General features: G+C 38.1%; 2 long non-coding RNA genes across 2 annotated transcripts in view; one reads left to right on the top strand and one right to left on the bottom strand.

Moving 5' to 3' along the window:
• The window catches only part of LOC134810324 (uncharacterized), a 295,913-nt gene that overhangs the window by 91,619 nt on the left and 188,383 nt on the right, over positions 1–15,911 (top strand). The window lies entirely within an intron of this gene.
• The window catches only part of LOC134810325 (uncharacterized), a 47,050-nt gene that overhangs the window by 17,347 nt on the left and 13,792 nt on the right, over positions 1–15,911 (bottom strand). The gene's annotated exons all lie outside the window — the stretch shown is intronic.

Below are 15,911 nucleotides of genomic sequence, written 5' to 3'. Positions count from 1 at the left end.
AACATTTAGAACAAATTCTGGTTTTAGTGCTTCTTGCGACTTTATATGCACGTCTCATCTTTCTAACACAACTTTAAGCTTTTTTGAACTTTAACCCACTTTAGGATAGAAATATATACTTCTGAATGTTTCTCAGCATCTAGCACAGCATTGAGCATATTCTAGGTAAAGGCTTTAGTTAACGGCCAATTAATGTTGGGCTACAGAGATTTTTGCATAATAAATTTAGCATGGTGCTTCCTGTTGGGATTCTGGTTAGTACAAAATGATATATCATAATATAGGTAGGTGTATAAAGGGATGTAGTCATTTTTAAAGTGCTACGACCTTTTCTTTTGTGGAGCTAAATATCTTTTTGTTAAAGTGGAGAATCACTTCCTAATTTATCATTTATGGAGCATCTATAATTTTTGAGGTTTTTTATTTAATATGAAATTTCTCCATAGAACTAAGGAAACAAAAAATAGCAAAACCATGGAGAAGGATAACATTTTAAAGATGGTATTATTTTTTCTGAACACAGGTCTAGATGTGTCTGGGTTTGGCGGTACAGTTTATGTGTTGTTCAGTTCTCAGTTTCGTTCCCATACTTCAACCCCAACTCAGGACTCATCTCTCTGCCCTCCTCGGCTTCCTGCTTCTCCACCCCAGGATAAGTTGTGATTTACACTCTGAGTGAATTGTGTGGATATTAGGCACTACGGCCTCCTTTGGTCTGAATGAGTCATTACAGTTTCCATTCTCAGAGAATTAAAGTCTTATGTGGTCTAGTGACTCTCTGTTCCATGACCTTATATGACATTGTTCTGCATGACTCTTTAAAAGATTCAAGTCTTTCTCTGGAATTTCTTTCCTGAGTCTTTCCCAATTCATTCGAAGTAATTCTGGTCTGTAATGCTGAGTAACCATGTCTGTTTAAGTATAACCTTTGAAATAGGAGATAAAGAAGAATGGGTACTGCAATAATTCAGCAAGTCATGAAGACTGGGGGTTGCAAATTGTACCAGGGGTCATAAGTATTAGATGACTACCACAACTTGCTTGCAAAACAGCTGGAATCAGTATAATGTCTCTGATCTGCAGCCGAATCAGACATTGAGGTGATCTCAAGCAGAACCATGCACCAATATTAATGTTGTACATAACTTCTTGGTAGTTACATACAGGGCTGCTGATTTAGCATTATTTGTCCTTTGCAGAAATCTTCTTACTAATCCATATAATTGATGAAGATCAAAAAATAAACTCATGACAGAGTAGATATTCTGCCATGACAACTGAGACTGACAGAGCAAACAGCCAATGAGACTAATGCTTACCTTCAAATAGGGGAGATGGAAAGGGTAGCGGAGAGATTTAGACATTGGATCTACCACCCTGAACATTTGCAATAGAATCCTGTGATATTTTCAAACACTGAAACGGCGTGAGACAGGGATACTGTGGTAGTGTTTGCTAGTGAGGAGTATCTAACGTGTTCTGTCTCTCTACCTCCATCAGAAAGCAGTCTAAAGTCTCATAAGAGGGCAAATTCCTGGGGACAGGGCAGCCCATTCCCATCTTTGGACTGCTCTAGCTATTGGCAATTTTTTCTTTATATTTGGCATTTATATTTATCGTATTCAAGCTTTTCTTTTGCATGTCTGCTTGGAACTTTTGCCCAGTTCAAGAAATGTTGAGGATATTTTGCTCTGTATTTTATATAACTATATCTAAATTTAGCCAGTATAATCCCAAAAGTAATGGCAAAATGAATTGTTGGGTAAGATTTGACAACTTGAGAACATAGAGGGATTATGTGTTTTATTAATGATCATAAATAATATATTTAACTATGTAACAAAATTCACTTGTTTATTTCCCACTTCAATTTACAGATTTTTTTTACACATTTGTATCACAGGGAACAAAAGTAAATGATAAAGTATTAATAGAAAACCAGGACCAAGGGGAAGAAAATACAACTATGCTCCTCATATAAAATGACATAATTGCTGGGTGATACGGTTTGGCTGTGTCCCCATCCAAATCTCATCCCGTAATTCCCACATGTTATGGGGGGGACCCAGTGTGAGATACTTGAATCATGGGGGCAGTTTCCCCCATACTGTTATGGTAGTGAATAAGTCTCATGAGATGTGATGGTTTTTATAAGGGGTTTCCTTTTTCGATTGGCTCTCTGATTCTCTCTCGCCTGCCGCCATGTAAGATATGCCTTTTGCCTTCCACCATGATTGTGAGGCCTCCCCAGCCACGTGGCACTGTAAGTCCATTAAACCTCTTTTTCTTTATAAACTACCCAGTCCCAGGTTGTCTTTACCAGCAGTGTGAGAACAGACTAATACACTGGGGTAGGGCTTCAAATTTCACTCTTGGTGAAAAAGGTGAACATAACCAAGGAGAGAGCAAAACAATTCTTGAGCAGAAGCAAGCTTCATTTAGCACTGACATGAAGAGATTCACTCAAGGACCCCTATACAGTGAATGATGATTCATGTCATTAATGATGTCCTCAACAAGTTTTACAGTAAACAAGAAAATATTTTTTATGGTTTTTCAAAGCAATATTTGGTAAAAGCTAGCACATTAATGTTAGCACTTGGTGAAGTCAATTCTGAAAGGAGCTAGACTTCACCAAGTGCTTCATTATACAGTCTTTTAGAGGCATTGCTGGACTCAAAGACAGCATTCATAGACTCTCAAATTACTTTAACTTTTAAAAAACATTTTGGAAATAATGCATGTATACATATGCACAGATAAATTACAAGATATTGAAATGTATAAAATTAGAAGTAAAGATCTCTTCCTTACTACTTCCTGTTAAGTTAGTCCTACTCCCCAGAAGTAGTCCCATTGTCTTTTACTTCTTCTGGAATTGACATTATAATTTGAAGTTCCCAATTTATCAACTTTAGACTACATGCATTAACCCAGTGATTTATAAGATGAGGGATTAAAATAAATTTAAACAATTCTATTTTTCTTTCTTGATTTCCTAAATGTGTTGGTTATATTATTATTTTCAGTTTTTTTCTGGTAGTTGAAGGACTGTGTTTTGATTTATAGATTCACAGCATCTATTAACTCCCACAGAAATGAAAGTTTTAGTGTACTTACACTTCTCACTTCCCTTGACCTGATTTTATTTATTGTAGTGTTTTCACATTGCCAATATTTATATTACTGTTATATTCTTTCCTTCCTTCCTTCTTTCCTCTCTGTTTCTTCCCTTCTTTTTCTCCCCCAACCACTCTTCTATATAGTTCCTACAGCATCTTTCTTAAACACTTTTTGGACATAGGTTAGATTACCTGGACTGTTTTCTATGTTTTTAAACTTATCTTCATATTTCCCATTTCTTTAAATTTTTTCTGTTTTGGGAGACTGCCTTTATTTATCTTTCTGCTCACTGACTTCAGATTTATAGATTTTATTATGCAGCTTTTTCACTGCCCTTATGCAAATATATTTTTATTTTTATTTTTGAGACAGAGTCTTGCTTTGTTGCCCAGGCTGGAGTGCAGCAGTGCAAACTCAGCTCACTGCAACCTCCACCTCTCAGATTCAAGCAATTCTCCTGCCTCAGGCTCCGAAGTAGCTAGGATTACAGGCAAGCACCACCATGCCTGGCTAATTTTTGTATTTATTTATTTATTTTTCAGTAGAGATGGGATTTTACCATGTTGGCCAGGCTGGTCTTGAACTCCTGACCTCAGGTGACCCACATGCCTTGGCCAACCAAAGTGCTGGGATTACAGGCATGAGCCACCATGCCTGGCCTCAAATATATTTTTAATTAGATAAATATCTTGTTTTCTGATTGCCCTCTTTTTCATACCAGTTATAAAAATGATATTCCTCAAATGTCTCTGAAGATACCAATTGAGATTAAAAAAAAAAAAAAACCTCTTCTGTCCTGTTGTTTACTCCATAGCTAGTTATTTTATCTTAGACACTCTCTTTCATGATGCTAATTTTTCTTACTTTTTCTGGTAATCCTTTGTGGTCCACTTATTTTTGGTGTAGGTAGCTGGCAGGCATTTCCTCTGAAATTAAGTTAATGAAGCCTTTTAATAGTACAATTATTATTGATTTTGTCTGGTTATAAATAAATGCAGACCTATTGCATAACATATACAAAATGCAGAAAAAATAAAAAGTTTAACGTGCATCACCTAGAGATAACCACTGTTAACACTTTTGGGTATTTTCTGGCACACACACACATGCAAGGAAACACATACATACACAGGGCCCATCTCTCACTATTTCAAGATAAGTAGCATATACTGGAAAATAGAAAGTCTCTGCTGACATGAAGATTATGGTTTGGTAATAGAAAAGATAGAACTAAAATAGTCACATAGATTAGGCATCATTACAAATTGCTGTAAGTGCCATGAAGAAAAAGACATCGTCCCATGATTTCATATACAAGTAAGAAAAGAACATAGAGCTGAACTGGGGAGACAGGAGCCTTCTCCAGGGAATTGAGATTATGTCCTGAATAAGTCTTAACTAGATGAAGAGAGGGAGATCACTTTAGACAAAAGAAACATATAAAAAGGCCCTGTAGCAGGAAAAAGAAAAAAAAACTTCAAAGGAAGAGAAAGAAGCTAGAGTGCTACAGTGTGAGAATGAAGGAAAGAAGCAGGTAGAGGAGGCTGGAAAGGTAGTTAGAAATGAGTCTGTGTAGGGTTGGCAGATTGTGTTTAGGATTTTTGTCTTTATCTTAAAAGCAATGGCAGGACTTTAAGCATACGGATTGGTGAACTTAGATTTGAGTTTTGAAAAGGTCACTCTGACTGCAATGAGGATAGCCATCAGAGGAGCAGAGTGAGTGTTAGGACACAAGCTAGGAAATTATTACAGTCACTCAGATGAGAAGTGATTGCTTAAATGGTGTAGTGACATGGGAAGTGGGGAGAAGTAGTTAGAGGGAAATGCCCACAAGTTGCTGAGATTTCCAACTACAGCAACTAGATGGATGGAGTTGCGACATACCACCATGGAATGCTATCAGGAGACCAACTTTGTGAGAGTTTTGAGTTCTGTCTTGAACATGGATGGATTTCAAGAATTTTTGAGACAGTCAGGTAAAGATGTCAAGCTGACAGTTGATTATTTATGTTTAAATATTAAAAATGGGTCTGAGCTAAATGGCTGATTTACATTGGAAAACCATAGGCCTAGAGGTGAACTAAAGCTATGGCATGGGGGAGATCTTAACGTATGGAGCATTCTCTGAAAAGATGGCACTGGTTTATAATGCATCAATAGCATAAGTGTACCTGTTTTTCCACACTCGTAACAATAGAGTTGGTCCTTGAACAATGCAGAGATTACGGGTGCTGACCCACATGCAGTTGAAAATCCACCTGTAACTTTTGACTCCCCCAAAATTTTACTAATAGACTACTGTTGACTGGAAGCCTTACTGATAACATAATCAATTAACACAAATTTTGTATATTATATGTACTATATACTATATTCTTACAGTAAGGTAAGCCAGAGTAAAGAAAATGTTATTAAGAAAATCATAAGTAGAAATTTAGTAACAATTCATTAAGAAGTAGATCATCATAAAGGCCTTCATCCTCATCATCTTCATGGTGAGTAGGCTGAGGAAGAGGAGGGGTTGGTCCTGCCATTTTAGGGGTGGTAGAGGCAGAAGAAAATTCACATATAAGTGCAACTGCACAGTTTAAACCCATGTTGTTCAAGTGTCAAGTGTACTTTGTATTGTTAAATTTTTGAATCTTTTCCAAATTGACAGATTAAAAAATGGTAGATCCCTATTACTTTGGCCTGAATTTCTAAGGGAAATTGAGCATCTCTTTTTGTGTTTATTAGCCATTAATGTTTTTTTTTTCTGTGACTCTCCATGTAATAAGAAATTACATTTTTCTACAGAGAAAGGCCATAGATTCATCAGTTCTCAAACTGACCCTCAGATGGTTCAGAACCATTGATTTGGAGTTGCTCTAAACAAAGGAAGTTTAATCTTCCACATTTCAGCCCTTCAAACATTTACTGGCTGCCATCATGGCATCCTTCAGCCGCCTGTTCCACAGGTACTGGGATGAAGGGTATTGCAGATTAAGAAAGGGAGGAAATTTCCACAGGAAATTTTTCCATTTCCTCCCTGTCTTAGTTCACTAAACCTTGAGATGTCTGTCTTCTCAAGTTGAGCCTCTAAGTGTGGCTGTGATTTCACTGCCTTGACTTTGGGATCACTAGTGCAGACTGGGACAGATCTATCATATTCCACATTCCCCCTTTCTCCTTTTTTATGTATACAGTCTTCCTGCTTCTAACACTTTTCTTCTCACAAAACAAGGAAGAGCTTGTTTACACTGTGACAGACACTCATTCCCTTCAGTCTGTTAATTTCTAGATATTGGGTTTGCCGAATATTTCTTTCTAATCACAGAAAACAGCAGCAGCATATGTGTCAGGTGGGGAGTGGGAAATGAGGTGCCCATTCCTACAATCAGCAGCATTCAGGGCTGGCTCTTTTTGCTGTCAATGAGCTGTGCTTTAGGCCATGAAAAGGTTTCCTGAGGCTGTCACTAGGGGGAGTGTGAGACAAATTTTTCACTTAGAAAATGCCAGAAAGAGGGTTGGAATGGCGGGGCATAGAAAACACTGAAAACTTAGACAGGAATTTCTATGCTGGGGCATAGAAAGCACTGGAAACTTAGACAGTGGGGCTGTGTCCTGCCAAGGGCTATGCTTCCAGCAGGTCCAGACCCACACTCAGTCCTGTATACTGTATAGTCTTGTATACTGTATAGTCCTGCATACTGAGTGGGGGTCTGGTCGTGCTGGAAGCACTGCCCTTGGTGGAGGATTCACCAGCAGCCAGAGACTCAAGACTGGGCAGTCCGAAGAGGCCAAGGAGGAACAGGGAGGACTGACATTCTCTGCCCCTCTAGGGACAGTGAGGGCTGTAGGGCTTGTAGAATGCTTGCATACACTATCCAGGTAAGTGTATGCCACTTGGATCTTGCTTTGATTCAGGCATGCAGTGTCTGCTATAGCATATCTTTTTGGATGTGCCATATGGTAACAAATGAAGGAAGTTACCCCAAAGCATGAGCTCAGGCAGCATGATATGAAAGGGTAAAAAAACATTTCGTGAGTCTTGCTTGGTACAAACCATGATTCTAAAGCCAATTGAGGGCAGATAAAAAGGAAAGAAAAAAGGAAAGCTATAATCCTTGGACTTGCGCTTGTTTGGAAGTTCGTAGTATTTCCATTTCCTCCCTTTCTTTATTTCAATATTGCCTTCTTTATCCTATATCGTTCACGTTTGTTTCTCTCTATGTCTGTATTTATAAATAATTTTGTGTCTGTTTCTCAGTCAAAAAGAGACTTTTCTCAGTCTGACATTGTTCCTTCAGCTCACCCTAAGCCCTGCCCTATTGCTGTCCCTTTCCACAACCAGACTTCCTGAAAGTGGTCTCATGGCCATCACTTCCTAATCAGTCCAGTCCTCAACCCACTCTGCCTTGGCTCTGCTTACATCACTCCTAGAAACACTTTGGGCAAAGATCGTAAAAGATGGCATCCACCAGAAAGGATCCCTGCACCTCTATCTCCTGGCCACTCAGTTTCTCTCCACACAGACAATGATGGTGAGGATTTCGTGTGTGTGTGTTATCCCATAAATGTTATATACATATCCAATAAAATATATTAATATGTCTTCCCCTTTTACATAAAGATACCATGCTGTACACATTGTTTTGTACTTTAAAAATATGTGTTGTATCTTGGTGACCTTTCCATTTATGGAAGTTCTTTTTTGTTTTTTAAGTGCAAGTGTATCATATTGTGCTGACAATGTAGCCAACCTGCTTTTAGTGGGTATTTAATGTTTCCGGTAGTTTGCTACTAGAAACAATGCTGAAATGAATAAAGTTGTACATATGTCAGTCTACGTGAGTGTGAACATAACTGCAAGACAGAGCTCGAGAACTGGGACTGCTAGGTGAAAGGTATGTGTGTTTTTAATTTTAATATATATTACCAAATTGATATTACTCCTGCCAGAAATGTGTGAAAATGCCTGTTTCTTCACCCCTCTCAAACTTTTTTCTTTTTGCCAATCTGATAGGTGAAAAACAGTATCTCTAAGTTTAACCGAGCATCTTATGTGCTTAGACTAAAAGCCATTTAATGTTGATTATTTTGAAAATACGAATCAGATCATATAAGAATTTCTTTATAGTTCTGATAGGTCTTTACCCTTGGACCCAGCTCAAATTCCCAAGGTGGTCTTTCCTCTACCCTCCAGCCTCCTTTGTCACCCCACCTCTTTCCCACGCTCAGCATTCCAGGCTCACTGGGCTTCTTTCTGTTCCTGGAACAATGTGCTCTCTTTTGCCTCTGTCTGCAATACCCTTCAACTCAGGCTTCATGTAGTTAACAACTGTTGTCCCTAAAGACTCAGCAACGAGAAGCCCTCCATGCTGTCTGCCTCCATATGCCTGGGCTTAGCTCCATTAGGTTCTTGTGATTTTTTCCATCTCTAGCACAGTTCCTGGAAGGATGTTGGCCCTTAATACATATTTATTGGATGGATGAAAGACTGTCACTACAACTAAATTTCCTTTGTAATTAAAAAAAATATTCTGATTTCCAAGCAGAATTTCAGTTGCCAAGTGAAAATTTCCAGATAAATTTATCCTTTTGCTATTGCTATCCACAGATTTCCTTTTCTGTTTTTTCTTTTTCCCCTTAATTAAAAAAAAAATCCTAGAAATAAAAGCCTCTCAAAGTCCATGCAATTCAAATTCATTTTTCTCTGAGTTGTGATGATTTAAGGGCAGCATACTTTTTGCTGTGGCTTCTATTAAAGAAAAGATCAAATGTTTTGAGATACTATGTAGTTCTAACTTTCTTTTACTGGGAATGGAAAATACTTGACTTGTCCGTTAGTAGGAGCCGTTAAGGCTGATTGGCTTGAATTGGCCACTGGGGCTCAAACCTGATTCCCTTCAGTATGCATGTATCTCATGGCTCCAGTTTGACTCCAAGTGAAACTGATTTTCACATCATGCTTTAGAGAATGTCTGTTCTGGTACATACAGAGAAAGCTACACTACTGGGAGTCAGCAGGTCTTGTTACTGATCTTGATGCCATTGGTTGACAACTAGCCATAGGACTGGAAAGTTCTCTCACCAGCAAAGCAAGGGGTTTAGATTGGTTACTTACTAAGCTCCCTGGTTCTGATGTTCTCTAATTTTAAATATCTTTCTGTTAAACTTTACTAAAATATTTAACATCTACTATGGGAAAAAACCTATTTTCTAAGAATTCAGTTTTACTAAGTGTGATTATTCATTCATTCATTTTCCAAATGGTTCCACATCTAGTCTCAGACAAAATGATGACAGATTAAACAATAAAACCGAATTTACTAGCTAATGGCAGCCATTTTTTTTTCATGTAGGAACTCTATTCCCGTGAGAATCCCATTCTTGTTTCCAGGACACACTGCGAGGTGTCCTCTGTGAGTTCATGATCTGTGTGGATCATTTCTAGTTCCCTGTGCCAGTCTAGGAATGCAATGAGCCTGAGATGCTCCAGCATTTCTGTCCTTGTCTTTACCATGCTGAGAATCCTTTTCCACAATTTTTTTTTATCTCCCCCTGAGCTGAAGCCTGAGGAGTAAGGATGCTGTTGCAGCTGAGAGCTGAGCGGACACAGTGGCCATCATCTCTCCTAGGCTCCAGAATTCAGCTCCCTGCTGATCTTTGCAATCACCTATGTCCTTACTCCTGAGGCTGAGGAGTAAAGGATACTCTAAGATAAAGTGATGTGCTCTATGAAAATGCACCAGAATTAAGGCAGATTAGGCCTGATTTCTCACCCAACTTAGTTTATTCATGTACTATTCATTTCGTGCACCAGAAGTAAGGCATAAATTCCAATTGTGGACATGGTTTGAGTATTTTTTTCAAGGAGACTTTTAACCCTTAGTTAGGTTAACGATTGTAGAATAGATATGAAGGAGTTTGGGCTAGGAGTAGGGTGAGGTTCACTTAGGTTCACCTGCCAGCTGTGTCAAATTTCAGTTTTGGCTAGCCAGAACCCTAAGTATAAATTCATTCTACAAATGTGTTAAACATATTTTTATAAAATTATCTATTTTTTCCAGACACTGTTTTAAGGCACAATTGGGTAAGTTAGAGTATATAAAATATAGCTACAGCGCTAAACAACTTATACTCACATTAGTAAGTAACAATAAGTGATAAATGTCAATATGAAAAATTTTAAAAATGGCATCTATTTAGGGAAATATTATTTTCAGAGGCTGAATAGAGAAGGGATTCATAGGAGTCCTCCTAAAGCAGCTGGTCCAGGAAAGACGGGAAGAGCTTGGTTTGTGGAAATGAGAACCAGAGAGGTTCAATCAACAAATATGCCTGAATAAGGGCTGCAAATGCCAAGAGTGAGGAATGTAAAGGGGACTGTGGAATGGTTCATTTTGGCTGAACTGGAGTAAGGATAGGGCAAAGAGATTAGTAGGAAATGAACACGGCTCTAGATTGTGTTCTTAACCATAGAAAATAATAATGCCAATTTATTAATAATGGTAAAGTTAAGCTTAGGAATTGAGAAAGCAATAAAGAGTGTAATAGCACTTTAGATTCCATTTCACCAAATTCATCACGTTTAAAAGCATTTTGATACTTAAATAAATTAATTATTCTCTGAAATATTCATATATATGGAACCCCTGAAAAATACTGACTATACATTGGGCTTTATTGCTTCACTATTTCTGAATCATGCTGCTTTTTTTTTTCTAGTGCATTTCACCAAAATTCACATATGCAGTATTGAACATTCCCTTGGGACACTAAAGGAGAGAGTGCTGTAAGTGGGTAGTGGCATCTTGACCTATGCTATGGGCAGAGTCCAGGAGAGGCGAGGCATAATTGCGGTGGTCTGGGAGACACAGGCTGTCTCCTGTGGGAGGGCCATGGCTATCACTTAGAAGTGGCATCTTTCCAGAAGTACAACAATATCACAGCTCAAAGTTGTACATTCTTCCAAAGTCATTTGAGAATGTAAAAGTTTACTCTAACCTATGCCACTGGTGCTGTGTTTCATAGGGGTCCTCATAGTTGACTGCTGCAACCCTCTGTGATGTGTTCTCCAGGATTTTGCCCCACTAAGGGTCTGTCACTGAAAGCCTTTTCTGTACAATTACTACTCCATTCAGTAGCTGTTACACTAAGAGAATCTTCTGATTACATAAGAATAATACATTCATCAAACATTTCTTATAGTTGCCTCTGAGGAGTTATGTTAAAATCATTACATCCTTACATATATGCATGTGTGTGCATATATATGTGTATATGTAAAATTTTCATATATAAAATCAAATTCGAGAGGACAGAGCTTTTCATTTCATAATTGGAATCTTGGCCTCCAATATGAATCTTCTTATGACTTACAAATGTAATATAAGAATCTTTTGTGTTTTGACGGGAAGTAGATCAGAGCTCCAAGAAAATTTTCCTGGCACCTGGTCTCACTCAAGGGCAATAAGTAGGTCAAAAACCTATGAGACCTGCAGAAGAAAGATGGGCTCTCCTCCCAACCTCCTCAAAGCTGCCCAATGGCCAAGAGAAATTCTAAACTCATGTATGTGGAAGCTGTGAATATCAGTCCAAAGAAACATGGAGATGCTATTTCAGGGTATTTCATTCCAAGAATGTGGTTTCTTTTAAATGTGCAATAGTGTACTGCCCAGGTTTGGTAGAAGAAAAAAATAAAGATGGATATATATAATTAAAATAAAACCAGGGCCATAGGAGACTGTTTATAGAACAGTAAAATGTTTTTACAGGAAAAATCTGAAAATCTCAGACCCAAAGGAGAAGCTATTTATTTTTCTTCTATATAATTTATCCAATGTTGAAGTTGCATCAACCCTGGTGATGGGGTCTCCAGAGGCAGAGGCAGGCTGCATTGCCAGCACCAAGGCATATTGCATTGTTCTTAGCCAGTCTTCTGTCATTTCACCTGGCAGAGACTGCTTGAATTCTCTCTGACCTTTGGTGAAGAGACTCATTCTCAGCTGAGGATACTGGCAAATTGAACCAGCATCCCAGGAACATCCTACTGCTCAGTGGTATGAAGTAGAATTCTCTGTTAGGATTGTGGGTTAGAAGTGTGGGTCATATTTAACAAACTAGAGAAAATAATTAGCATCCCACCCATCTTAAGCTTTGATCAACTTAATATTGAGGTGTTGAGGCGTTAGAATTTGAAAGATTAAAATAATTGGCCAGGTGCGGTGGCTCATGTCTGTAATCTTAGCATTTTGGGAGGCTAAGATAGGAAGATTGCTTGAGGCCAGGAGTTTGAGACCAGCATGGGCAACGTAACAAGACCCTGTCTCAACAACAACAACAGCAACAATAACAAAGTAGCCAGGCATGGTGGTAAGTGGTGAGGTATGATTGTGCCACTGAGTTCTAGCCTGGGTGACAGAGCAAGACTCTGTCTCTAAATAATTAAATAAATAATTTAAAAATGAAAAGAAAAAATAATGAATCGCAAAAAGTCAAAGATTATGATATTTTATCACTGCAGGATTAGAGTCGATTTGTTTCCCCCAAATGCTTTTCACCCAAGAGTCCAAATCAATAAAAGCTTGTTCTTTTGGACATTATTTGTTTCCATTGTTAGCCAATTTAGTGGGAGTTATTTTTGAAGGGGCTTAGGAAGGCCACCTAAGCTTGTTTGGTATTTTCTAGTCATTTTCTAAAGTGTTGAGATAATCTCTCCCTTCTCATCTCACTCACTCTACACTGAGTGAGGAAACTCACTCCTCACTCTACATTGCCCACAACTTTTTCTCTGCTCCTCTCAAGGGTAAATTACTACTTTGTCTCAAGGATAACAATGTTTCCTGACCTCAGGGACCACTGATGGGTCATTTGAAGTACTTTCTCTCAGCGGCAGGCTGCCCCTACAACTTACCTATTCTCTTCCTCTCCAGGATGAAGCCCAGAGCTAGGGTTTTCAAATCTGAGCTTTAGCAAAGTCATGTGATGCTCTAATTATAGGAGACATTTGGAGACACTCAAATATTTTGTTGCAACCCCCACTTCCCCCTCCTCATCTAAGAATGTTTTCCCTTAAACTTGAGAGATGAGTCAGAGATAGCGATAGTGAGAGCTAGAAAAAACGAGTCTCTCAGGAGACCTGGCAGTGAAGGTCTGCCTTCAAAGCAAGTTCCTCATGGAAAAAGTTTTTTCTCAAGACTACCAAATATATTAATTATGCAAGAAAACTTTGGATTGGCTATTGCTACCCAAATGTGTTAGCGTCTGTCAGCCTGCCAATGTGTGAGTCTTGGAAATACTCCTTGCACCGTCTGTTTTTCTCATTGGGCTTGTTGACATACACTGTAGCAACCCTGGCCTTCTCAACTACACCATGTCAAATATCAGTTAAACTTCACTTTCTGTCTTGACCAAATTCCTATGAGTCTGGCCCTATGTTGCCAAGGGGGAATGCAAACTTGGCTCACTGTTCCCTGTCCTTTTAAAGATGCTGTCATCCCCTGAGATTCCTCTGTTCAAACTAAGTGCAGGCCATTACACAAAGCAGGATGGTCCACTTAGCATCCAGCAAAGGCAAGTGCAGTTCCACACATACATGCAGTTTTGAGCGAGGTGCATAAAAGCACATCCATGGTAAGAGTCTTTGAATCCTGGAAGATAGAGTTGTAATTGGTTTTGCTATTAAGTATATCTTTTGCATTCCCATTCTTTGAACTCTGATATCCGAGTATGACATATACAGTTACTTTCTATTGATAAAAATTTGATTAACTGGTCTCTGATTGGATAATATCTTTTACAGCATTTAGAGTAGGTATTATTTGAGGAAACTGTAGTTTTTTAAGGAGCATTTTTTGGTGCCTGATTTTTACTCTGGGGGAAAACACAAATCCATTTTATTTTCTTAAAGAGACCTTTAATTTAAAAAACCCCAATATTAGGCTTTTTATTGTGTAAAAATAGGCTTTTCAAATGTGCAGAAGTTAGAAAGGAAGAAGATGATATAGAGGTGGGTGTATATGTTTTCTGGGCATCTAAAATACAATAATGGTCCAATGTATGCCCCTAAACCTGTTTTCCCTTCTGTGGTCCCTCTCTGAGACTGGATCTGCTGCAGGTCTGAAACATCTCATTGGTTACAAAAATCCCACCAGTTCCACTTTGAAGGTGATGGCTCTGCTTGGTCATGGCTTTAATTCAGGTCCTTCCCACCTCTTTCCCCTCACTACTCCTCACTTCTTCTGTAGCTCACATCCTCCCTCCACATGGCAGCTGGAATCATCTTCCTGAAATGCCAAGCTGAGCCTATTACTTAAATGCTCAAAATCTCTCAGTGCATTTTTATTACCAATAAGAAAAAGCCTTTGCTCCCAAGATGGCCCAGAAGGCCCTTTGAGAGCTAATTGTTTTTTTCTTGCTTCACCTCTTGCTATTCTCTACTCCTGGTACTTTATTTCAGAACTATTTAATGCATTGTAGTTTATCAAATCTTCAATTTTATTTCTTGCTTTCCTGCCAGTGAAGATTCTCCTTGGAATGTTTCTCCATTTTTGTGTGTGTGTTGAATGAACTCCTACTTATCCTTTAAAACCCCACTCAGTCACTACTGCCTCTTTGAATTGTTTTTCTGTATGTTAAATCTTCATGGCATATTGTATATATTATTCTGTAATATTAATACATTCTAGTTTATCTTCCTTTAGATTTTAAAATCATTTGTTGCCACTTACAGTAGTCATTAAATGTGTATTGAAATGAATATGGTAGAGAATTTTAATGAAATTGCTATTGCAAAAAAAGTACTTGAGAACTTAATCCTAAATCACATTCCCTAGAAGGTGAAATTATTTGGACTTGGGAGCCAAGCAAGTAGCCTCAAGCTTAGGGATCTATTACATCTTGGATCATACGAAGCAATGTCTTGAGTGTGAGTGGGTTTATGGAAATAGTCTTGAATAACTGCTTACATGGTACTCATAATTTCATTCATAATATAAAGCTAACATTTTACATGTAATAATATGCTGGTTACTTCCTTTTTATTTTGCATGAAAGTAAAAAAAATCTTTGTATATGTACATTTGGCTTATGATATTTGGCAGAGATATTTGCACATCCCCATTTACAGTAACTATTATTGTATTTTAATCAGTTGCTTTTGGTTTCAGTCTGTTAAGCAGCTACATTGGCTTTTTCTTGCTTGTTGTCTTTTAAAGTTGAACATCCCTATGCCTTTATACTGACAAAGTATTTCCTCATTCCCTATGTATGGATATTCATCAGTGTCACAATTTTGCATCTGGATAAAACTGTTAAAATAACATCTGTTTTTTTTTTTAAATAACAGATCAAATAGAAGCAGAAAAGTGTTTTGTAAAACCTTGTACAGTTGTTTGGTGGCCCAGCCAAGCCCATCTGGTCTCCTGACCTATTTCAAAGCTGGTGCCCTTTCCCCTGCCCATATGGCCTCCTTCTATTGGACATCTTCGTTGGATCTCTTCTTCTCTCCAAACCTCTTTCAGAGCAGTCAGTTCACTTTACCAGATTAGTATCTGTGTTTTCCGTTTCCTCTATGCTTCTGGGTATTGGGGGAAAAATGTTGGTACTTATTGAATTTTCTATTTCTTGTTCTAGATTTCATCTCTCATATTTCTTCTATAAAAGTTGAAACTCTACTTTTGTTTTAAAATTCCTGTGACTTGGATAAGGCTTTCACTTTCCTTTATTTGATTCTGTGGTTTTTCTATATTCTTACTGAGTATATTTTATGTTTACTTAAACCATCTATTTTTTATTTGTGGAGT

Source organism: Pan troglodytes, chromosome 5 (assembly GCF_028858775.2).
Source record: "Pan troglodytes isolate AG18354 chromosome 5, NHGRI_mPanTro3-v2.0_pri, whole genome shotgun sequence".
NCBI lineage: Eukaryota > Metazoa > Chordata > Mammalia > Primates > Hominidae > Pan > Pan troglodytes.
The sequence above is the reverse complement of the archived record's forward strand: the minus strand, read 5'-3'. Positions and strand labels throughout refer to the sequence as shown.